Source organism: Gymnogyps californianus, chromosome 12 (genome assembly GCF_018139145.2).
Source record: "Gymnogyps californianus isolate 813 chromosome 12, ASM1813914v2, whole genome shotgun sequence".
NCBI classification, from domain to species: domain Eukaryota; kingdom Metazoa; phylum Chordata; class Aves; order Accipitriformes; family Cathartidae; genus Gymnogyps; species Gymnogyps californianus.
In genome coordinates, this window is record NC_059482.1 from 875,758 (window position 1) to 900,307 (window position 24,550).

General features: G+C 36.8%; 1 long non-coding RNA gene across 2 annotated transcripts in view; it reads right to left on the reverse strand.

Annotated features, from left to right (window-relative positions):
- Positions 1-24,550, reverse strand: part of LOC127021133 (uncharacterized) — a 122,108-nt gene that overhangs the window by 42,222 nt on the left and 55,336 nt on the right. For both annotated transcript variants that reach the window (XR_007767171.1, XR_007767170.1), the window contains exon 2: positions 12,698-12,802. This is a non-coding gene — a long non-coding RNA (uncharacterized LOC127021133). The remainder of the gene's footprint in view (positions 1-12,697; positions 12,803-24,550) is intronic.

Sequence of the window (24,550 nt, forward strand, 5' to 3'; positions counted from 1 at the left end):
ATCTGAAAAGTTCAAGTTATTATAGGCCATCTGACCAGGATAAGCAATTATTTTCCACATTTTGTCTTCGGCTACAAATTATTGGTTTAAGTTAAAAAAAAAATAAAATTAAAAAATCAGATGTCTCGTGCAAGAGTTTTAACAATTACTGGTGACTATTTAGATCTGAAAAAAACTTTAATAAACATGATTGTTTACACTAGTAGTAACCATATGTAGTTCTTTACAGTATCCTAGTATTTTATTCTTCAAATAAAACACGTAATTATTACACACCAGAGAAACTGTGCCATTATCTCATTATTTCCATTAAACTAATGGAAATTATTTACTCTTTTTTTGTTTTCCACAGAATTAATGCACTTGGCACACACAATGAATTATTTTTAACTAGTCCCAAGACTTAACAGTTTATAATCAGTTCACAGCTTTCTTGCCAATGAATTGGACTTAATGAATTGCAGTTATTTTAAGGGGGAAAAAGTCTTTATCTATTAACATTAATCATTACACTAAATGAAGTTATGTGGCATATCCTCCACTTATTTTGAAGTAATCAAAGCTGCAGTCAGTGTCCTTTTAAAGCAAACTCTCAAAACTTTAACTAATCTGTAACTGAGTAGAACTATTCTGAAAAAAATAAACTGTTTTACTTTTGTCTGTTGCACTCTGTTGCAAAAGGGTGACGCGTGAGAAGAGTGTTTAATCGGGAGAGTAGTAAGAACTTACAGTTACAAGATTTGCTTTATTTTACTTATAGAGCTGCTTGGACAGTAACAGAGACTCAACCGGCAAATCCAAACTCCAGATTTTATTCTTCTTTTCTTATGCGTTTCCAAAGGACAGATGACAGCTGCTTCGTAAAAATTTCTCTAATGCTGTCCAATCCTTTGGCAGCTGTTAACACTATAGTGCTCAAGACTGCTGAGTGTGTTTTTAGAAATACTATGGGACAACCTGCAGTACCAAGATTTCTGCTTTTGGAGAGTCCCATCTAAAGTAACTGAGAGAAGCAGCACTGATTCCTAGACAAAGGAAAGTCAGAAGTTTGCTGTATGATCAACATTTGTTTGATTCAGGGTAAAGCAGGATGTTAACCTATTACGCTGATATGGTAGATGTAACTAAGTGCAACCTTCAGAAAACGTTATTTCTAGATACAAAGATGAACTGATTTATTTTAAAGAGCAGCAACACAGCCACTACCCACAGCCTTCCCCTACACACAGTCTCTTTGCCCTTCATCTTAGACTTGCATTCCACTGTAGGAATGCCACAAGTCGACACCTTGCTGCTGGTCTTTCAGCTGACATACAGTATTAGTATCTTCTTTTAATTTTGTTTAAATGCGGGAATATTCAAAACAGTTTCCTGAGCATCTTGACAAATGTTAGGGTTTCAAACATCCTCCCCTCTTTCAAAGGGTTGCTTTGTTTTTTTCACTGGCCTCCAGCTTTGTCTTCACTGGACACTCATTTCCCAAATACTGCTGCTTTGTGTTCTTCCTCTTTACAGAGTTCTTTTTACTCTTCATATTTTTGTTTCTTGTTCCACATTTATTTCTCTCTCCCAGTCAAATAGCTGTACTATGCAACAAGACTTTGTGATGGCAAATTGAACTGCCTTACATTCTTTGCATCTCCTATGGGTGGCCATTTTATTATGTGTTCTTTTTGAGAAGTTGGCTATCAACCAAATTTGCTACAATACAAAGACGACTAGGTAGTATTTGAAGAATCGGCAGTTTAGAAGTTTCTGCCTCTAGGAGGACAAACTAAAGTCGAACAAGTAATACGCAGAACATGGTATTAACCGTTACCAGGAAGCAGGTCTCCGAACAGCCAAAACATTCATTTACTTTCCCTCTTTCAGTATTCCTTCTCTCTGCGTGTGCTACAACTATAACAAAGGACACATTTTTTCCTGTTTCCAAAGTTTACAGGCTCATGAACTCTGGGAGGGAGATACCAGAGAGAAAAGAATGGCTGTGAGGAGAAGACAACTGCTATGAGATAACCTCACCCTTCCCCAGCATCTCTCCGTGCCTACTCACCACTATTCACAAATGGCTTATCAAGGGCAATTTCAAATGTAAGCTGCTCTTACAGACATTTACAAACACATTGCATTTATTTATAAAAGAACATTTCCTAACGTAATTAACAAATTAACATATTATAAATATTATGATTGCGAATATTTAGAAGTGATCCTAAATTCACACATATGTAAAACACAAAAGGCAGGTGCCTGAAAACAACCTCCAATGCTGTGTGACTCTTTAGTGTGTCTCAACACCTCCACATATGCTGACAGCAGAGAACAATTCTGGATACTACATAAAAGGATTCATATTTGAAAATATGTTGTTTGCTCTATCTGAATTATTTCAACTCTCATCCATTAAATTATTAATGTAATATCAATGTTTTATTTTTAAGAGCAAGTCCATTCTAGAGCAACAAATGGAAAATTAACCATAGCAGGTAACAATAAGAAAATTATTAAATAAAACCATATATACGCTAGCCTAAATTTATATTCATCTTCTATAATAATTATGATTACCTACACTGTAAGAGTTAGCAGTATTGTCACTAGAAATATGTTTCCAATTTTTTTTTTTTTTTTTTTTTTTTTTTTTTTAATTTGAAGCTTGGAAATTGGGTGGGGGGAAATGAGGATTAAGGAAGAGAGGCTATTTTTCACTAAATATCAGATAGGAGATTTCCAACACTGCATTACGGTGAAAAACGGTGACAGCACAAAAGTACCGCAGAGATGGAAAGGACAGAAAACGTGCAAAGATATAAAAGAACAGAAAGAGAAAGATCTGATAGTTATCTTTACACAGTTACTCCGTTTCTGGGATACTAATTAAGATCACAAGTATCTTGTTTGGGATCAGCAGCAGCAGTTTTGTGTCAAAAGTGAAGGGGGAGCAGAATGATCAGATCTTGTTTAGAAGGAAACTGTCAGAACGGTAGCATGCCGGGTGGAGTTGGGCAAGTTGCATTAATGGGTAGAAATGCACAAAATTCCATTTCTGATACAGAAACTCATGCATGCCTGTAACAGAGTCCCTTTTTTCTCTCTTCCCACGTCTCTGTCCCAATCACACATTTATTTCATTTTATAAGAGAGAGGGAGTAGCCTACTCTGTTGAATCAGCAAATTATTTTATTAACACACAGTAACCGATACAATTACACTAGAATGGCTGAGAACATGATTTGATTACTTCTTGGAGAATATCAGAAGAACAAGAGTATATGATCAGGTTAGGAGAACCAAGACCATTCCAGACTAGTGTTACAAGAGGAAGCCCAGTTTTCCTTAGAACGTACCGTTCAGGAACTATACCCAACTTCCCAATGGAACTATACCCAACTTCCCAATGGAAAGGGGCTTCAGGACCTACTCCACTGTAGCAAATTCTTCCACTGCACTGAGGATGGCATTAGAAAACTGTTGCGGTTCCAATCAACCATGTGTACATGTAGAGACAACCAAAGATAAGGGGAAGTTACATGTATTTACTATGTACAGGCACATTTTTTCAGCTGCTACATTTAATACCTGTGTGAAATGGCTGTGCTTGTGCATGGTTGCATGTCTGTTACGGATGTGTATGCATTCCTCTTGAGATGGAGCAGCCATGCATGATGCATGTGATGTGCAAACTGGATTTATGCACGTTGAAATATTTCAGTATTTGATTCTTCTTCTTGACAGAGAGCAGGGCTTCCACTGAAAGCTCATTTAATAAAAATAATGCAATGCAAATGAACCTGAATCAGAAAAATTAGATTGATGGAAGTAGCTCGGTCGCTGTAATTACACAAGGTGTATTATTTCCTAAATTCTCTTTGCATTAAATATATACCATACATTTATCAAACATAATTAGCAGTTTAGGTGACAAGGATTTGATTTTTCTCCTGCAATAAAAATCCCTCTACACTGGTATGTACATCTAAAATGTAATATGAACATTTTCTTACTATCATTGTTTACTCCTCTAAGAAAAATTTCATAAGATCAAAGAATCAGAGGGGGAATACCATTTGGGACTTACAAAGTAGAAGATGAGGAAGACGGCTAGGTCAGCCTTCTGTGGATTTCATGAGCATAAAAAAAATTAAATCAGTCAAAGCTTTTAAGGTTGTTAGTCAAATAAATCATATTTGAAAGCAAAATAATTGATGATACCCCAGTACAGCTTTATTTCCCTTATAATCAGCATTTCATTTTTTCAAATATAGAAATAAATTGATGAACAAACAGCAACAGAAACAGATGTTACAAAAGAAGCTGTGACAAAGTCAAATGTGGTCAATAGGCATTCTACTAAAAGAAATGGGTTTTCAGAAAAAGACAAAGTATATTCAACAAAAATCTTATTTTTATGTAGCACTACCTTTCTTTGCTTTTCTTTGCCTTTTGCTAATTTCCCTCTGTCTAAACCTAATTTAAAGAATAGCCTGGAGAATCTATTTTAAACCACAAAAAAATTAAGGTGATACTACACTGAGTTGAAGCAGAAGACTAATATTAATGCACTATTCTCAGATCTCTACTAATGCTCTTCAGGCTGACTTTCTGATTGACGGTCTTAAATTTGAGTTTCCCGTCTTCAATTTCCATTTCAACTCAGTATTATTGCAACATGTTTTCTAAGTGATCCTTGTGCTTTATAATAGAGGTTGCTCCCTTTTTTGCCCAAGATTCTAACCATCAATACTGTGGGGTACATCTTCAAAAATATTCCAAAGATGAGTTAAACATTTGAGACTTCTTATACAAGCTGTGTTTGTTTTTAAATTGAGTGAACATTAAGATCAAAGTTGTGATGACTGAAAATGTCCTGTTTATTGTAAAATGTGCAAAAGCAGTACCTTAGGAAAGTCCCTTGGAAAAGAGGCAAAATATTTGAAATGGGATGCATGCTTATGTACTTCTATAAATAATATTTACAATAACATTAAATTACTGAACAAACTACACTTTTCAGGACTAACTAAAATATCTAATTGTAGCGTATCTCACACCTTCTGTGGAACCTCTATAGCAAGCAGCAGCCAATAAACCCCCGTTTTTGCAGTACACACAGTTCTTCCTGCTGTAACACTGTCAATTCCTTTCCACTTCTTTCCCCACTGGCTGTTTTTAGCAGACTCAAGCTGCAAGTGCACTGCTGCAAAAACAACTGTTTTACCTTTAAACAAAAAACTACCCATCTCTCTATTAGTGCTTTGATTTAACTTAATCTCTGCTGCATGCCACAGGGCACCTTCAGTGTTTCTGTTTTATACATTCAAATCTTGATGTTCAAACTTACTTCACTTACTGAAAAGAAACTCAGCTAGAAATGTATTTATTTGCTTGTTTTTAAAGACATTTCAAAAAGCAAAACATGTTAACAAAATATTAGCCAGTTGTAAACTCTGTGCCTGTAAGAAGCTTGAAATTTTAACTCATTTGTTCCAGGATGGTTTGCATCATGTCCCGTTTGATTCAGAAGGGGAGAGAGAAAAGACTGCTTGCTGATTATACATCTACTATATATATATATATATATTTACTCTATATGCCTCACTGTATATCATTCTTACAAAAATGTAATTTGCTTCCCACAAATGCCATCAACCAACAGGACAAGGGCCAGTTTTGTTTATGCTGAATTTTCATCTATGTTTCATGAACATACAAGTGCTATTTTTCACAAGGCTTTACAGCAAAATACTGAATACGTGAACTACAAAACCTGCCTGGTTCCACTGGAACGTAGCTGCCCATATCCTCTGCCTTCAGTAAGATTTAAGGGTGTTTCTAGTCTCATAGCAACTAGCCCCAGATAGCTAACATTTACAGGTTGTGATGCAATTTACTAAACACAGGGACATTAAAAGCTATTAGACATGTTTAAGAAATATCATTAGCACATATGGACAATTATGAAACTGAAATTCACACTGAAACTAAATGCAATGACATCAGCCTCACTGACCTTCTCACAACAAAATGAGAACATTTCCAACACAACCAAGATAATGAAGTTTTTTCTTCTCTCAATAGCTGAATGTTTCTTTGGGATTTTGGACACATGGGGTTTTTGTTTAGGTTTTGGGTGGTGTGGGTTTTTTTTAAATAGTTTCACAGAAAACAACTATATCAAAATAATGGCAGAAAGCACTTTCAGTTTTTCTCTTAAAATCCCCTAGGATCATATGAGGACCTCAAGTCAAAAACCTTCACTTTAGAACAATAAATAAATAAACCCGCTAAAGCCTTCCCAAGGCTGGCCAACTGTAGCATAAGTAATGCAAGAGGCTGAGAGATGCCAGATAAATTTGATTACTATAAAAGATGGGAATATGTTTCTTTCCTCAGAGAATTCACAAAAAGGGGTCAAAAACAAAGCAGCACTGAAAGCGAACAACTTCATTTCGCCAGCAACTCAAGGCGAAAATACAATACAATTTCGCGGGAACATTTTATCACATTGGTGCAGACACCTCCTAATCTTCTATTTCTGAAAAAGGAAAATAGGAAAGATAGAGTCCAAGCAAAATGGGACTCTTCTTTCTTTTCTGGAAAAGTCATTCTGATTAGTATATCAATTTAGTAAAGAGTTCAAGAACTGTTTTCTTCTTCCACCTGCTACCAGTGTCATAGTATCTCTAACACATTTCGTTAGGGAAAAAAAAAAGTAATCTTACACTTCATGTTATTCTTTCTATTTGTCAGATTACCAAATCATTTATATCGAACACATTCAGAGAGCATCATTAGGAGAAATGACCTACCGTACTTTCCTTGTTAAAGAAAAACAAAGTCTTGACTCAATGTTAATTGTTACAGCCCTGAGTAATGATTAGATATAGAGATCCCCTGTGCACTATTCTCCAACTAAAAGATAGTCTTGATTTCACATTGCTACATTTTTCCTCTGTAAATAGATGAGCTCTTGCCAGTTGCTATTACAATGGCACTAGTATTTTGCTAACCTCTCTGGAATTACTTTTTCCTTCATGTGTCCTAGGGTTGCACTTGGCTTTTTCACTAACACATCATGTTGGTGGCACAGCCATACTGTTGTCAGCTAACACACCCTCATCCCTAGCAAATGCTATATTTTCAGCTAACAGCAAAAGCTGTTCTTACTAGAATCTATTAGTTTTCACCTTATTTTCATTACTTCTTCAAAGTCATCCAGTTCTTCCTATTTAATGTCCCAAACTTTCACTCTATGAACAGCATCTCTCAGCATTGGGTCTTCAGCCCAATTTCAGTAAACCATGTGTGATTTTTATAGAAGAGTTACAAATAAGAAGTATAAAAAAGGTTGATCTTTGAGGAACAAGTAATTTCCATCCAGCCTGATAAATTCATTTTCAGCATACAAAACCTCTTTTTTTGCACTACACTTCTTACAAACAATCTTCTACTTTTGCAAAAAATATTTTCCATGGTGTCATTGTATCAGTTGCTCTACAGGACTCAAGAAAGGATAGGCTTGCAGCACTTCTTACAAATAATATTTTTTAGTATTAAAGGAAGAAACTCAATGTTTCTGGAACAGTCAATCTTTGGCAAGTTCATTTTATTCCTTTTTCCCTTAAGTTTCCTGTCTTTAATTCTTTCCTTCATGTTGCCACAGTATTCTTCTTTCTTATATTAAAGAAGATCAGTCTGTAATACAGAACATACAGCTCTATGTGGCAGTCCTTTCAAAATTTTTGGATGGAGACTACCATCTCCCTAACTTAAAGCACATTAACCCTTTTAGTACTGAAGAAGTTTTGAACAAGCCTGAGCTATCCTTAAGCCCATCCTAACACTCTGCTAGTTCTTCTCTTTTCAGTTATGAGACTGTGGAATCTTTGACTACTTACTTTTTCTTTTTTTTTTTTGTAAGTAGTACACTACTTTTATTCTTCCATTTCATTTAAAACAAATGTAAGGATTTGGGTTTTGCCATAAGCAGCTCTGAAGCTCAGCTAAATGACAGTAAGATGAAGCAATCTATTGGCTATCACAGAGAATAAATACTTTTTCCTTTATAAGTAGTATTTTGTTTTCATGCTAGAAATTTAAGTCACAATTCCTAGTGCTATTTCTCTTGGGTTTTCAGAGACTAATATCCACACCCAAATTTGGTCAAAACCAGTTCAGGATTCAGTATTAAATGCTTTGCAGTAACCAAGCAGAACCTTTTTTTGTGTCAAACAATTTTAGTAAAAAAACGGTTGATTATCTGTTTTATTCATGCTATTGCTTCTTATTTTATCACAGTCTACTAAATCATTGCCCTGCAACTATCACTTTACCCCTTATTACTTTTTTCCGCAGTATATGCATTCCAAAATCATCCATTCCCAGTAAAGCAAAGTCTAATTAGTATTTGTAATAACACATAAAAAATGTTTTCTACACTAAATCAACATAAAGGTAACACCTTCATTTTCAGCTTTCAAGGCCAAAAGACAACTATAATCTGGAATGAAGAACAGTTTCCTCATAAGAACAAAACATGTTTTAGTACGCTAACAAATACTTGCAACAATAATCAATACTTTAAAAAAAGAGTAATTGCCCTCTACAGATTTAAAAACATTTTAAAACAAAGAGTAAGACCAAGATACAAAGAAATTCAGTAATTTGACCCAAGACAACTTGAAGAAAAGAGAACAAGAGGATAACAAAAATGTTCTCTGTCTGATGCTCTGGTTTTTCCTCACTGTATAAACAGAGCCAGCTTTACTGAGAAGCTGAAGGATGACTACAGCGGCTTACAACCGCCCATCTTGGCCACTCGCGCAATGGGCTACCTACAGGGCTCTGGGTACAAGAACCTTTTTTCAGGTGATGACCAAAGGAGTTTGGGAAAAGGCAGGTCCGAGGAGAAGAGCATTATAAGAATGAAAGAGTTGTAAACTACTGCAATAGAGGAAGAAGGGGAAAGAGCTGGAGAGACTGAAGATAGCGGCAACACTGAGCAGACCAGCTCTTGCTCCCCCCTGTTACTAAGCTATGTGCAGTGCCCACTTCTCTGTGACTGCTTGCTCTGAGCTAAGCAGACACTGCGAAGAAGTACTCACCGAGAATCAGCTGTCAGAAACTGACTGCTATGCCCCAGCCAAATGGCAAGTATGTGACCACGACCAAACATACAGTAACTGCAGTTTGTAAAAGCCGATTCCTGGTAAACAGTTACCGCGACCAGCTACAGCAGCGGTATTCACCACGTAGCAGGTGGCCAGCAGCCAGCTCTCTGAACAACCCGCTCCCGCTGACACAGCGACAACAGGCTACCTAACAGCAGTGGGTTGTTCCACAGTGCCTACAAAAGTTTCTGAACCTGATCCTCAGCAAAGAAGGACACCTGAACAACACAGAGAGCTGGAGAGCCAGAGCACAGGCTTGCACACATGGGAACTGCAGCAGGGAGTTCGGCTGCATGTGACAGAAGAGAATGAAATACCAGAAGCGCAGACTGGGACCCTGGTTTGGGAGACCTGGAGAAAGGAGGGCATAAAAAGCATCGGTAATATGAAAGTACAATCCGACATTAGTGAATTTAGGTTCTTGTTCATCACTTCATTGAGTTTTGCAGTCCTGTTCCGACAGCATAGCAGAAAAGATGGGAAACTCAACTAGATGGATCAGACAGGCAATTCTGAAGTCCCAGATATTGAATGAAGGAAACAATATTGAGAAACTAAGAAAAGGGCAATACTGACTATCATGAAAACAAACAAATTAGATGCTGGCTTTAAAAGCCATCTATATGCTGTCCCCTTCTTATAATCTCTTTTCTTTCTAACCACTTAAAAGGTTGCTTGCATGAGCATAGCTGAACAGCAAAGCTGTAAGGAAGTACATGTTTTCAGAGAACAGAAACACAATGTGAAAATACTAAAAAAAATTTAAAATAAATAATGAAGCAAGATTTATGAAAGTGCTTTCAATTTCTTCAGGCACTATTTTCTCCTTTCTAAGAAACCTGATAGCACAATACAAAACCTGTTTTCCTTCCAGTATTAATTGTTTTCAATATTAACATAAAAAATCCTGACCACTAGCAATTTAAAAACACAACAAAATTATATAATAAGAGGCTTGGAGACATACATATGCAAAGACTCTATGCAGAAAGGGTACTGTAACTTGCTTCCTGTGCTTGAGAGATCACTTCTGGTACATCTATAAAACTAAGATGAAAAAAATCTTCTGGAGTTAATAATCTTTGTACTGCAGTGGCATAATTAGTTGATTTTTTTACACCAAGGAGTTATTGAAAAAACAGTTGAAACCTGCAGAAGGATGCTCCTGCATAGAACAGTGACTGATGGGCAGCTCTTTGACTGACTAAATGAACAAAGGGCTCCTGTGGATTTTAATAACACTGATCCACTTATGAATCATAAATGATACAGAAACCCTTTTGCATCTTTGAGATTTTCAAGATTTCGTCGGGGGGGGAGTGTTTTCATCCAATAAAATGTTATTCATCATGATTTTTTTTTTTCTTTAAGAAAACAACTGCATTTGAGATGTGTTTGACATGGGTGTCCTATCAGAGCCAATTTTTTAGATTTTCTGTCATGGGTAAGCTTTGTGAAAGAGAAAACTATAGCAGGTTTTTCATACCCTTTCACAATTATCTGAAATATTGCACTGGAAAGATGAGAACAAACAGACTTAGTAGTAGGGCAGTAAGGCCACTAGAGAAAAGACCCTGAAACTAACTGACACCACTAGATAATAATTTCTCATGGTTTTAAACAATTTTATTGGACTTTTAAAATTTAGATTAAAAAATAGTTAATATATAGTTTCTACTGTAACCATAAGTCTATCACAAAGTGTAAATAGATGTACCTGGGAGGTAAGATTAACATATATTTTAAAAAGCAGCAGCTAATGTTTTCAGAAGAAAAAGCCTAGGCAGCATTTGCTTTTCTGACTCTAGGAAGTCATAAGAAAACATCTCTTCAAGCTAAGTAACTCCAAGCTTTCTCTTTCCGAAAATAAAAATACCTTTATCAGCGACAATGCCCTCTTATCTAGACACATTTCTTACACTGTGTTCTTATACTATATACATATAATTCTGTATATTTTACATGTATGTAGTTACCTATGCATACATTCCTTAAATAAACTTTCAAAGCTACATTTTCAGAACGACATAGACGTATCAAACTCAAACGTTAGGAAATACAAATGTTTAACTAACCAGGACAATGTTACTTTGGATCCTTATATGGGTGCTTTAATTGAAATAATCTCATTTTTCCCCACCGGAGCCATATGTCATTAAGTGCAGGAAAAAAGTGGGGGTGACTAAGACGGAAAACTGCAAAAGAAGGTTCTGTCTCTACCACTGCCCAAGAGTTCCTACTCTGTATCAACCATGCAAATATATGATGCACCCCACAAAACTTGAACTCCTGATTCCCTGTTGGATATCACTCTTAGCTCCACTCTAGTTCCTAAACCCACTAAATCTCTCAAACAAACTACTTCACTGGACTCCTGATCTTGAATTCTATCATTCAGCTTTTAAAATTTTCACTTTAGGAAAGGTCAAAGCATTCTCACCACCATCATCATATCCACATGTCATACTGTAAAGTATTGCTGCTTAGGCTCAAACAAAAACATACAAAAACGTAGAAAACTTCCTTAGGATATTTATTGATGCAGCATCTTAAAAGATTTTTTCTAACAAATTTTTGTTTCTGTGAAAGACTTATGTCTTTCACATAAAAGCATAAGAGTTTTTTAAAAAATTAAAAGTTGGCATGTCTGAAATAGTATTAGAACAAATAGCCTCTTGCAGCAGCGATTTCACAGACAGCAATGGCTGTATTCACTCTGTGCATCAGACAGGAATTTTTCATTTCATACATCATTTAAAAGTTGCTGCAGTGATTCCACAGACCTGTCTATACTATTAGCACAAAGTGAAGAGAAGCCTTCTTTCCCACTCCCCCTCCAATTCATTTTGGCCAAAATTCAACTGCGCAAGTAGACCACCATAGAACTGATGACAGAGAAGCAAAGCATACTCAGTACTAGATAATGAAGGAAAAAAATCTTATATTCTCATAAATAATATTGCATATTGTATTTGAATACATCAAAATAAAATTATACTCTCTACATCATCAGCAAACTTACTGCGGAAACAATATACCGTAAGCAAGCAACCAGCTAATGCACACAGTTGTTTCAATATTTTTAAACACAGATTTGCATTTATATCATATTTTCAGAAATTACTCTCCCAGGACAGTGTAAGAGTCTGGAACAAAGCTTCTTCTTAAAAAAGATGCATATTTAGGCAGAGATCACCTACATATTCTGTGGCCATTAACACAGGCAGATCACTTACTGCTGCAACTGCCCCAGAAAAAATTATGAAGATTATCATTATTGTTAAAGTTATTATTATTGGTATGGTCTTTAAATGCTCAAATATAGAGCTATGTTCTGAAAATACATAATTCACTAACCTACGTGCTAAAGCCTTAAACTCACACTGTGGCCACAACTCACACACCTTCAGACTGCGTTAGACTGAAAGCTGAAAAATGCACAGCTTTTACAAAAAACTCATTTAAATAATAATAAATACTTGCACTTGGAACTCAGCTTGGAAATACAAAGGAAGAGGTTTTCTCACCATATATGAAGGACTTCTGGACTGTAGCATGTAACACAGGATACTCACTTCCTGGGCATTAATTCAGTAATTCCACTTCTCGTTCAGGATAAATCCAGAAAGTAGCTAGCATAAATAAATGAAAAACACAAACTTAGTAGGGGTTGGATGTGAACAAACAGAATTTTTTCTTGTCCATCTGACTGACAAAAAAAATCCCCGATGGTCTTCCTTTCTAGTCTAAAAGTAAAGGTATGTTACGAGAGAGGTTGCAACAGTACTAGTGTGATTCCACACTAGTATATATTGGCATCATGCTAATACCGGCATCTCAGATGTTGTGTTCTGATACAGTATCAGAATTTTTGGGTGGCAATAATATTGTATGCACACAGTGTTAACCTGCTGTCACCTCCTGCACCCCTCTGCACAGCCAGGTCCCCCACTTGACGGAACCCGTGCAAAGCAGGCCATCACCCCCAGCCCACCCTTCCCGCTCCTCCAGCACACAGCCACTGGCTGGGGGACGTGGTGGGCAGGCGTCTGCATGGCAGCGCAGCCAGAGCCGGCAGCTCAGCTGTCTTCAGCCACCTCACGGCTCTTTGGCACGCGAATTCCCCACGCCGTAGGGTAGAGCACAGCGACCCGTTCTGCTCAATGCCAGGAAGGTGACATTGCTACAAAGCAATCTGTGATATGGGACGGCAGACCTGGCTGGAGAAGCAGCGCCATGGTCACGGCCAGGCAGTCTAAAGGGATGTGAGGGCTGACTTCAGCCTTGCAGACTCAGGTTTCCCCTCCTGTCGTATGACCAAAGCCAAACTCAACTCAGATTAGACTATGAACACAAGGGGGGGTTGTGCTAGCCATAGTTTTGAGTTTACGCTCAAAAGACTGTGGGCATGGCCATACAGAGTGCTGGTCTCCAAACACCTTGTGTTCCGGCCCTCAGATAAAAGCCAAATCAGCCCAAGTTACTTCTGTAATCTATATTTCTGCATGGAAGAAACAACGGAAAGCTACCAAACAAACAGACCCCTTCTTTCTACTCCTTAATACATTGATACAGAGACTGAAAAATACAAACCAAATTGTAACAAAAGCTGCAGATGGAAGAACACTTTTGAAGAAAGCACACGTTAATATTTTCAGAAAGATAAGGCCCAAGAGTCAGTCATTATAAACCATATGAAAGAGGCACTAAATATAGATTATATGACTCTCCTCCTTTTATGTGTCAAAACAGTGTTTTAATTTTATTTTTCAATCTGCCAATCAGGGCAAAACTAATCACCAAAAAAAAGTGTTTTACCTTTCAAACATCTGTCATGTATTAAAATTGCCTGTGTCAAATAGACAGAATAGGGGTACATGGACAGTTTTCACAGATTCCTCAGATTTCTGGGCTTGAAAATTAAAATATACAGATATTAATAAGAATTGAAACATCCAGTCAGTAAATTTCTTCTCTCTGGAAAAGACTTTGCAGAGGAAAAGAAGCTTCAAGCAGTAAGCAGACACATTATATTTTCTTTTTAAAAAGTTGAGAACAGATTGCGGGGTTTGCAAGATAAGAGAGTCTAAAACAGGTACTGCAATTTTAAACAGTCCAAACACGTCTTGTCATCTCCAAACATTGAACTATATTAGATTACAATCTCAATTAATATCTGGCATTATTTCTAACAGTGAAAAGTGACGTCATTTGCAAGTGACATAATAGCATGCAGCTCCAGAGTGAGGAGCTCTCTGCGCTGGGCTAGATGCCTAGAATTCCCCTACTCCTCTGACCTTAGCTGTAAAAAACATCGTTATTCTTCTCTGATGTTTCCTGAACTGAAGGAGAGAAAAATGTAGCAGAAGGAGGTCACTTATAATGAGAGGCGTTATACTGGGCAGATACCAACACAAAAAAGGAGCAGGGAGCTGCACACAACAGAAAATGAGTCTTAAAATACAAACAAACCAAAATCCAACAGGATATAGGATCCGAGAAGTATAAATAGATTAGGCACCCACAGCACAAGTGAAAATCTAATCCCCAAAAGTGGTAGAGGGTAAAGGAGACAGGAAAAAAACTTAAATATGGAAGGCAAGACTGGAAAGTCAAGAGGTAGTCTCTATGGAGCTAGATACCAGATCCAGGAAGCAAAGGGAAATGAATCAAGAGAAAAGCAGAAAATCTAGGGCAGTGATTTTGAATAAGATACATCTGGATTAGAGAAACAAATGAATGTGATGGAAGATAAGCATGCTATAGTTCCACTTAGTGGGGACACCTGACTTTAGCATGGCTTATCACCCCCTACAACAGTACCCAGTGCAACCACTAGTGCCCCAAGCAATGTCACCCTCCGGCTGTGTACCTGAAAGGAAGAATACCTTCCGGAGTGTGAACCACTATTCGATTTTCCACCCATTAATGTGTATTAAAATGAATATTGATCAAGAACTTTCCTCCACTTCGACAGCCATATCACTGTAATGATGTGGAAAATACCTTCAACAATAATTTCTTAGATATAATAAGGAAAACCACTAGATAATGCTCCACACTATTAACACTCATAGTTAAATACAAAGATACATAACGCTGCCCCAAGTTCATTATCGATTTGCTGGTTCTGCAGCAAAAAAAGTCTTATTGCTACTGAATTGTTCTTTCAAAAATTTTCAGTAACTGCTAAGATTACACACTGGCTCACCCTTCTTTTCAGTCAACACCAAAATATTTCTGTAAGCGTTGTGACCCTGAAAAACTTTGATTTTAAGTAAATTAAAGGACAACCTACAACTATAACTTGAATATTCCTATTATTTTTAACATGCTGGAAGACATGTAAGTTATCAAAATGTGGTAAGTCATATGAATCAAACGTTTGTGAGTTATGAGTATTTTTGTGAGTAGCATAGTACGGGAACACAAGAAAGGTTATAAAATCTAAAACCATTCAATGACAGCTTGTGGAAAGCTTCCCAAATTACTTGTCCATGTGCAATGAAACAACCAGCCACATGATGAAAGATTTTACTAAACATGAAATAAATACAAATGGTTATCTAGTTACATTTATGCAGCAAGTATGTAAATCTGCTTGTCTACATTCACAGCACAGTTTCTTGAAAATACCAGTCTCAGATACAAGCCACTGACATGACAGTATCATTAGCTGAAAACTTAAAGGGAACTTACATGTACTGACTAATACTGCATAATTAAAAAAGATAAGAGTCAGAAAAAAGGAGACAACCATTTCTATAGATTCCTCTGTTAGAGGCTCCACAGGTTCTCCTACATCAGAGAGGTAAAGGCTCCACTCCCAATGCCATTATGCTTCACGAAATAAGTACACCCAAAGAACACCTCAATATCAACAATTCACACGGAAGTCTGAGCGCCTAGGCTTCCAGGATCCCTGCCTTGCGCTTCTCCCTCCAACACTGCTTCACTGTAGGCACTAGCATACGGAGAGGTGCAAACACGATTTGGTGTTAACAAATAAGCACTAATAAACCAGCAGACATCTGATATAACGGTGCATCTACGACAAGAATTCTGCAGCCACCTGTATTATTTCTGCCATAGTATTTGCGTAACCTTGAATTGCGAATGCTTACCTGAATGTAGCAAGTAAGCATGTCAATGCAGACCATGCAGTAAAGATCTATAGCTCTAAACTGTTCCACCTTCATTGTGAACTTCTCAACTCACAAATCAATAAAATATTGAGTAATAAACAATGAGCCAGAAATATTCTTGAAAAAAAAAAAAACTTATTCAGAATTGTGAATGATGGAGCCTACACATTTTCCAACATAAGTTCAGGAAATAAAAATCTGATTAAAGCTTTAGCCAAAATTTCTAATTCATCAAAGGACCATGTTCTGAATACCAATGAATTTCATGAAAAAGCAGCGTTTCTTTCTTGTCTGCATGTCTGTAAAATGTCTCTTAGGTTACAAAACCAAATCTGATGACACTGAAAAGTCTTTCAGGAACAAAGACGAGTAAAACAACCACCAGATCTCTTTAATTCCATGCAAAAGTGTCAACAGCAAAATCACTGCATCTCTTCCATAGCAGAATATTAAATAGTTCATTAATATCCATTTTCCCTTCTTCTCTTTTCAGAGGCTACTAAAATTGTTTCTGTTTGATTTTACATGAGTGAAACTCCTCCCAAATGAAACAGGTACAAGTATCTTGAAAGAACATTCAAGTGTACATCATTCAAGACCTTGGCAGTCCCTCTCTCTGTGAAACAACAATAGCATCCCACTAATAACAATGACTTGCTTAACTATTCATTTTTGTAAATAATGGAACTGAAAATTATCTAGTGATGGATTTACACTTCTACAATGCATCTCAGGGATGAAAATGAATAGGGACGAAGAAATTATGTATATTACAATGGGTGACACACAGAACTTAAGATTCTAGCTAGCTCCACAGAAGAACACAAGCTGGAAAATGTGGCACTACAATTTTTAGCATTTTGCCTTTGTCTAATACTACTGTGAGACATCCTATATGTATTATTTGTATTATAGTAGCACTTAAAGACTCCAATTAAAATCCAAACACCATTATATTAGGCAGAAATAGTATGAAAATTACAATAGGTGTCATAGCCATTTTAATTCCAAACAACCACAATAAATTACCTATTTCTCAGATATGCCTTCCTTTTTATTGTACTTACCCACAGAATTTAACATATTAGTTCTTATATTCAGGGGGAGCATTAAAAGGATTGCCTAGGCAGTCTTTTCAGCCTTTTTTAATTTGAAAACCATATTAATATTTCCAGTGGAGGCACACAGCCTAGAGAGTGAAAGCCTACTGACACAAGGCTTGCTTTCCTTAATCACCTTTCCTGAGAAGAAGCCCATGGAACCACAAGACCCTGTGGACCATGAGCTGAAAAAGCCTGCTCCCCTGAGGTATAAGACTGCAATTTTACAGAAAATACATGCTTTTAGATTTTCTTCTCATTGCTCCTCCTTTTTAGTGAATTCCTTCTTTTATTTTAGCTTAAGTACTGACATACTAAACATACCAATTTACTCTAGTCTAGGCTATCATTTTACTATTAATATATTTGCACACTGAACAAGTCAAGCCTGAGAACTAGGTATGATCTGTTAGAAAGTTATTTTGAGATAGAGATGCATCTTGCATACATGTCTAGCCAGTTGGATAATTCAGTATCAGTTTGTTTTGACTTAAAGAAGAGGACGCCACAAATCAGTGTAGATATTGAAAAATAAGATTGTTTGGAGGCAGGAAACTGGCCAAGGTGACAACTTTTCTGGTAACAATGGAAAACACTACGTTTCTATACAAAAAAGTTAATAAAGATTACTTTGTGTTTAAGCAACAAATGGCAAGTGTTTACACTGTGACTATTAGTTCTCTAGTAGGGAGTTTATTATAAACAGTATTTCAAACACAGGACTTTAAGAGACAATGTATAAATATTTTAAATGGTAAAATATAGGTGTTGGCTTTTTTTGTACTGTGTCCAGAAAATTTGCACAAACACATCAAATTCTCCACCTAGGGAATTTACTTTATTGTTAAGTTTGCATTTAAAACAAATGTACGTGACCTATTTTGGGGCTAATATAACTAAAAGGAACCTATTTGTTGTTTATTATTTATAGAAGATTCACTTCAGATTAGACCTTTTGCAGATGTGTGTATCTGTGTGGCACCATAAAGCATCTCCAGATATCCCCCAGCACTAAAACAGACAAGAAAATGACAAGTTAGGATGTATCCCAGTACACACAGTATTTTATAAAAGCTAAGATTAAAAGCTGTTTTTTTCCTCTTCAGAAAGGCCACATGAAAGAGTAGTACCATGGCTAATGCATTGACCTTCTGTGTCTGATAATGACAAGTTCAAGTTCCTAGAGTTGGATAAGATGTGGAACTAAAGTAAGTGCACTCAAGCAACGAGTTCTCCTGCTCTGTTAGAATCCTACTCACAAAACTAGCCCTATAGGAAGAAAGAAGAAAACAGTTTAATTTTTTTTTTTATATATAACCAAGGAGTCTTTCTACACCATCAGCAGGTCTCGTAACTACTTTCTTCAGAGTCTTTAATCTAAGGCACTGGTGGTTTCTTTCACTTTTTAATAGCAAACTTGAAATTATTTCATGTGAGTAAATGATGTCAAATTTATGAAAAACAGAGATGTACAATTGCTGCTTGTGTCTAAAATTTCACATCTTCAGCCTTTTTCTTGTAAACAGAGAAAGAGTAAAACATAGTAAAATCGTGTATGTGACATAAGAGATACAATATCTCTTTACAAACCTCGTCTTTCAAACTTCCAGGAAATCTGAAATGCATTTTTATACAACAAGCGGACTTCTTAAAGTTAACTCCTCTGGAAATCTAGCATCTGCCTTTTGTTTTCAAAGGAGGACAGCAAAAGTACATCAAGCATTTCTTCCTATCATCAACTAAGAAAAACCACAGTTGACCTAAAGCCTTTACTCCTCTCAGTCATTAGTTCTGTACAATTTTGCAGGTTACAGTGTCTGAAGCTCTTCAGGGGCAGAAAAAAACTCCTTCACAATGCTGCTGGCATGACTGAGGGACAGAAAAGAAAGCTGCTGCCATCAAACTAGGCACCAACAGCAATAGGTTAGATAGATAAGGCAAATGGAGTTTGACTAAGGAAACTAGCTAATAAAGCTGCTTTTTTTCTAAATTACTAGCACTACTAATAATAATACATATTAGGATGTACTGCTAATACATACATATGACTGTTTTAGCACATTTTATATTTTCAAATATTTATATTTCAAATTAGACAGAGATATTACAACCTTTACATCTTTAGGTTATATAAGACAAATAATAAAGGCTAAAAAAATGCTACGACTGAAGTTGGTGTAAATCATCGTGTAAACATGTGCATAATCAGTTTTTAATCATCAGATCATACCCAATGTTTTACACTGAAAGATTCCTGACAGGACAGACTGTGATAACAAAGGGAACAATACCATTCCAAAAAAGATTCCCTTTTAAATTTGGCTCTTGAAACAGTATTTCTAATTTCCTCCTTCTCACCCCCAATTCAAGCTCATCTCAGAAACAATAATTTATTTAGAAAGAGAAATTAATCTTAAGCATCTCCAAAGTCTTGGGTTATTCCACTCCAGTAAATTTTCGTAGATGGAAATTTTTGCTTTTCCTCAGAAAACACAGTGATATTAAATACAAAAAACCACACATTAAAAGAACACTAACATTTCTAAAACAAGAGCTCGAGCTGAAGTTAAGAAATTGCCATAATTAAACTTGTCCAGGAAGACAGATTAAGGTCAAATGTGTCTATTAATTTTGGGCATCCACTCTAAGCCACCTTAAACTTGATTTTTATTTTTTTTTGAAGCACTGCATTTCATAGCATTTAATACATTCCTAGAATGGTTTTTACTAGTTCCCATTGCAGCTGTGGTTTTTCACCACTTCTGCAAACCGAACACCACACATCAAAGCTGAGCACCCGGAGTGCCGAGTGGGCACAGTTAGCAGTGTCTGCGCGAGGGTTAAGTGACTTGACCAGCACCACGTCAGCAGTTTCTTGCAGAGGCAGAAAAAAATCCTATTTTTTAAAGAGGCGTTTATCTGCTTTACTCATGGAGGCCACACTCCTTTTCCTGTGCGCTGTATTAATTTCAGCTTCTACCACTCGCATAGCAGGAGCCCTCCACAGCAGTAAACTCCTTCTTTATAAAACTGAATCACCCCTATGACTTTCTCTGTGAAGAGATTGGGTGTAAATGCTTTTGACTCTGATATTAATCAAGTTTTCCATGAGGTGAGCAGGGGCAGGCTGGAGCATGGGCTCCGCAGCAGCCCTCCCCAGCACTCCCACAGCTGGCAACCACCCCCAGAACCCCAGGGAGCCATTTCCCTCCCTCCCCCAGGGAGCCATTTGCCTTCCTCTGTGGCCCTTTGTCCCCGAGGCCCACCCAACCTTCCCCCTGGGGGCTCTGGCAAGCCAGGCCCCCCAGTCAGAGGAGCCGGGGACCCAGCCAAGGCCCACAACAGCGCAGAGACTCACCTGCGAGCCAGGTGTCGCACATACGCGTGCCTTTAACTGTCATGGCTGGGGGTCACAAGAAAATGGGGGCAGTAAAACTGGCATCAAAATGGCCTCATTTGGTGGTGTAAGTTACGGAGGCCAAAATAAAAATGCATGGCATCAGTTTCTGGCTGAAGTGCCCAGGGCAGGGCACCGTGATAGCCCACGGCCTGCCACAGGGGCCACAGCCTCTCACAGGCCCACGGCCTGTCAGGAGCCCTCGGCCTGGCACAGGGACCACAGCCTGTCACAAGCCCTCGGCCTGCCACAGCGCCGATGGCCGCCGCACCACACAGTGAGGGGAGACGGGGCAAAGCTTGGTGGGCCGCCGGTCACAGCCTCACTTGGGGATTTTACCGTGTGGGAAGTGGCACTCTGTTGAAATAAAAGATGCATTCACACTTTGTAACACATTTTCTTGGGGTTTTGTTACATCCCTCACTACTTCTAATTATCAAAGAGACTTTCTTTCTAAACAAAGGCTGCTGCTTCTTCATCCAAGAACGATGTTAAGATGCTAAATGAGGTATACGATCACAGCGCCTTGCCAAACAAAAGGATAAGTCAAACACAGGCACTTGTGATTTCTCCACTGGATCAAGGAGAGGGAAAGGAGTTACAGAGAAGAAAGCCTAGATTTCAAACTAATGTTTCCATAATCAACAGTTACTGCAAGCAAGGTTCAGAAAATTACAGGAAAAAAATCTTTTTTATATAAATATCCTTTTTTTTCTTCTTTGTTTAAGATGAAATATCTTTTTTCAAGTATCAGTCTTAACCTTTTCTTTTTCAGGTTAGCTTGGAAAAAGGAAAAGAAAAAGCTAACCTGGATTTTTTTTTAATTTGACACAATAAACTATGAATAGTTCCTCTGAAAATGCTAGAGCCTGTGATGTAACTTATTTATTTAGATAAATTCTAAAGTATCTGTTATTTACACAGAAGCCAGAGAATAATTTGTACTATTAAGAAAAGATTTTTTTTTCCAAGACATACATTATTTGTTAACATTCCTAAATACTCATTATGTCAACACACAGTCTTTAAAAAGCTTATTGTTTTCTCATTACATTTGGATATTTTGGGAAGAATCTGTGCACTATGTTAAATAAATAGATATCTGGGTAATTTTTAAGTTAATGTTTAAAATACACATAGTATCAATCTTTAGAAAAGTAGTTACTTCCTATCTCCAGCACTGCCTTCTATTCAACCCCCTCAGCTTTTTTCTTTCCACCGAACTAATACACCTTTTCCATCGCATCGTCCATTCTGATACGTGTAGTGAGTTCCTGAATCCTCAGCAACCCTGTTAGAGGGAAGAAAAGAGAATTTTGCTAATTCAGTATCTTCCTGTTCTTCCCTCTTTCATTTCCAAGGCAATGTTTGCCACACATCATAATATTTTTCTTTCTGTCCTCCTCTCTTTATATGCCCTGCTCTTTGTGACATAACACTTCTTTGGAAGCTATTTGCTATTTCAGTACAAAAAACCTCTGATGTTTAATGATTATAACTTCAGTTTACAAATCAGCATCTGCAGTACAGGAAGCTTAAGCCACGCTAGTTGAACATGGTTAAAGCAGAATTATTTCAGCTGGATAACATGGAAAAGATGCAAATATATTATTTGTCCTTTTTATTTATTGTTATTTTCCCTTTCAGTGGAAGAGGGTTACCTTTATTAATTCCTCTTACCTTTTTATATGGTAATGTTGGACAAAGTCACCGTGTATTTTTAAGTTCCCTACAGTGTATTTTTAAGTTGCATACACCTTCCCATCTTTCTGTGATATGGAAAATGTCACGTTTTGCTTAGACACAATTTCAATAGTTTTACTTATTTCAGAGGGCACTTAAGTACATTTATTTTAATCAGCTTCTTATTTGCATTCAAAGTTACTACAAAAAATTTAAGTATCAGAAGGCTTGATACAGTGCCTTAATCTGAGTGTAGTAAAATCCAGGTGGTGATCTTCAAACCCGCACACTAAACTTGCATATGGACTTTCTATGACTATACAAAATTCAAGTAATTGCAGAAAAAAAAAAAAAGCATTTTTTTATGACTCGGGCCAGTGAATAAGCAATTTGTAGGAACAGTTGCTGAATTTGCACAAGCAAATCATGTTTAAAAGGCAATGTCTGAACCCACATCCCTTTCTTAAAGTCATTTTTAATGCAAATTAGTTCTTCCTAACCTGAAAGGTGGCTTTAAACCACCTATGAGCTGTTAGCCATCTGTATAAACTAGTTCAACAGAGTTTTACTGCCAGAGGATATCAGGTCAGAGACGGCTTCTGTTGTCAGATCCGTCACTGACTACCTCAATTGCCTTTGGCAAGTCATTTAACCTTTCTGTATTAATGTTTTCCTGCCAGTAGAATAGTTCTTCATCATGGTAGGGAGGACTTTAGCCTATTAATTAATAAAAATAACTATAAAAATGCTCCTTCTTTAATTCCAATGTCTGTCTGCTCTACAGAATAATACTAAGAAACTCAAAACCACTCTGCACATTAGATAGAAATGAACTGTTTCTGTATAAGCGGGTGCTATTTCAGAGCAGATTTCTACCGTACATACTTTAATGACTTCACAAATTACGAAGAACAAGGCTTACAGTTTTCTTGCAACTCGTGAATAATAACAACAAAAAGAGAAGCAGCAGTCTTTGTCTTGAACTGACAACTTGTATGTTTTAGAATACTTCCGTAAGTTTTAATGAGCTAAATGATTTAAAAATATATATATATTATGAAAATTCTCTTGATCTGAAAGCTTACATGCCATGTTTCAGCCTAAAACAAACTTTTACTGCCTAGATATAAAAACCTGGAAAACGGAGTTTATAAGGGAAATACTGACAGAACATTAGCTACACTGTAGCATGCTAACGGGTACCACTATAATACAGTCTATTCCAGAATCATTTTTCTTTTTATTATTTCATTAAGTTGTATCTCACTAAAGTTCCTCCTAGGATCTCTCTACAGCACCAAATTTTTCATTGAGAAAACTATAAATCATAGGCCTAAATTACAATTTAATTATAAACGCCTTCCCTTCTAATGCTGCCTGGGACCTTTTACCCTCCTACATAATTCTAAAAAATGACCCCTGTCATAATTTCCTTCACTAGAATAATATGCAGAGATCTAATCCTGAATCCTGCTGTCTTATAATTTAATATAAGAGGTAATTATTATTCAAAAGATAATGTTGCAGATATTGAAAATATTCTGAAGTTTAAGTCTAAAAAAACCTTGACTTGGTATGTAAAAGCCTCTTATTTGACTCTTGCAGAAAAGGAAATAAATAAAAAGGTTTTAAGACTTTATGCAAAACGCTAGAAGTATTATTTGTAGCTGGAATTTGTCTACTATAATTTCTATAACCTTTGAACTACACAGAAAACACACTTACACACAGAGCAAAACCAGGAAGACACCAGATCATTTATTATTGATTTCTGCTTTTTGCCATAGGTTAGACAGAAAGTTCTAGATTGCTACTATCTAGCTGCAAAATATGTTTTAGGCGGCTCCACGTTTCTGAATGCAAGGAAGTATACGTAAGCCAAAGTCAAAAGAAAACAAAAACAAAACCAAAATCCCCACCTTCATAAAACCTTCTTCTCACACCTCAAATTTTATTTTAAATTTATCACATCAAAGACACTGTTATGTTTATCCAAAGCATTCCTGTAAAGGAGAAGTTAAATAATATTAAAACTTCAAGGAATTAGTACATTTT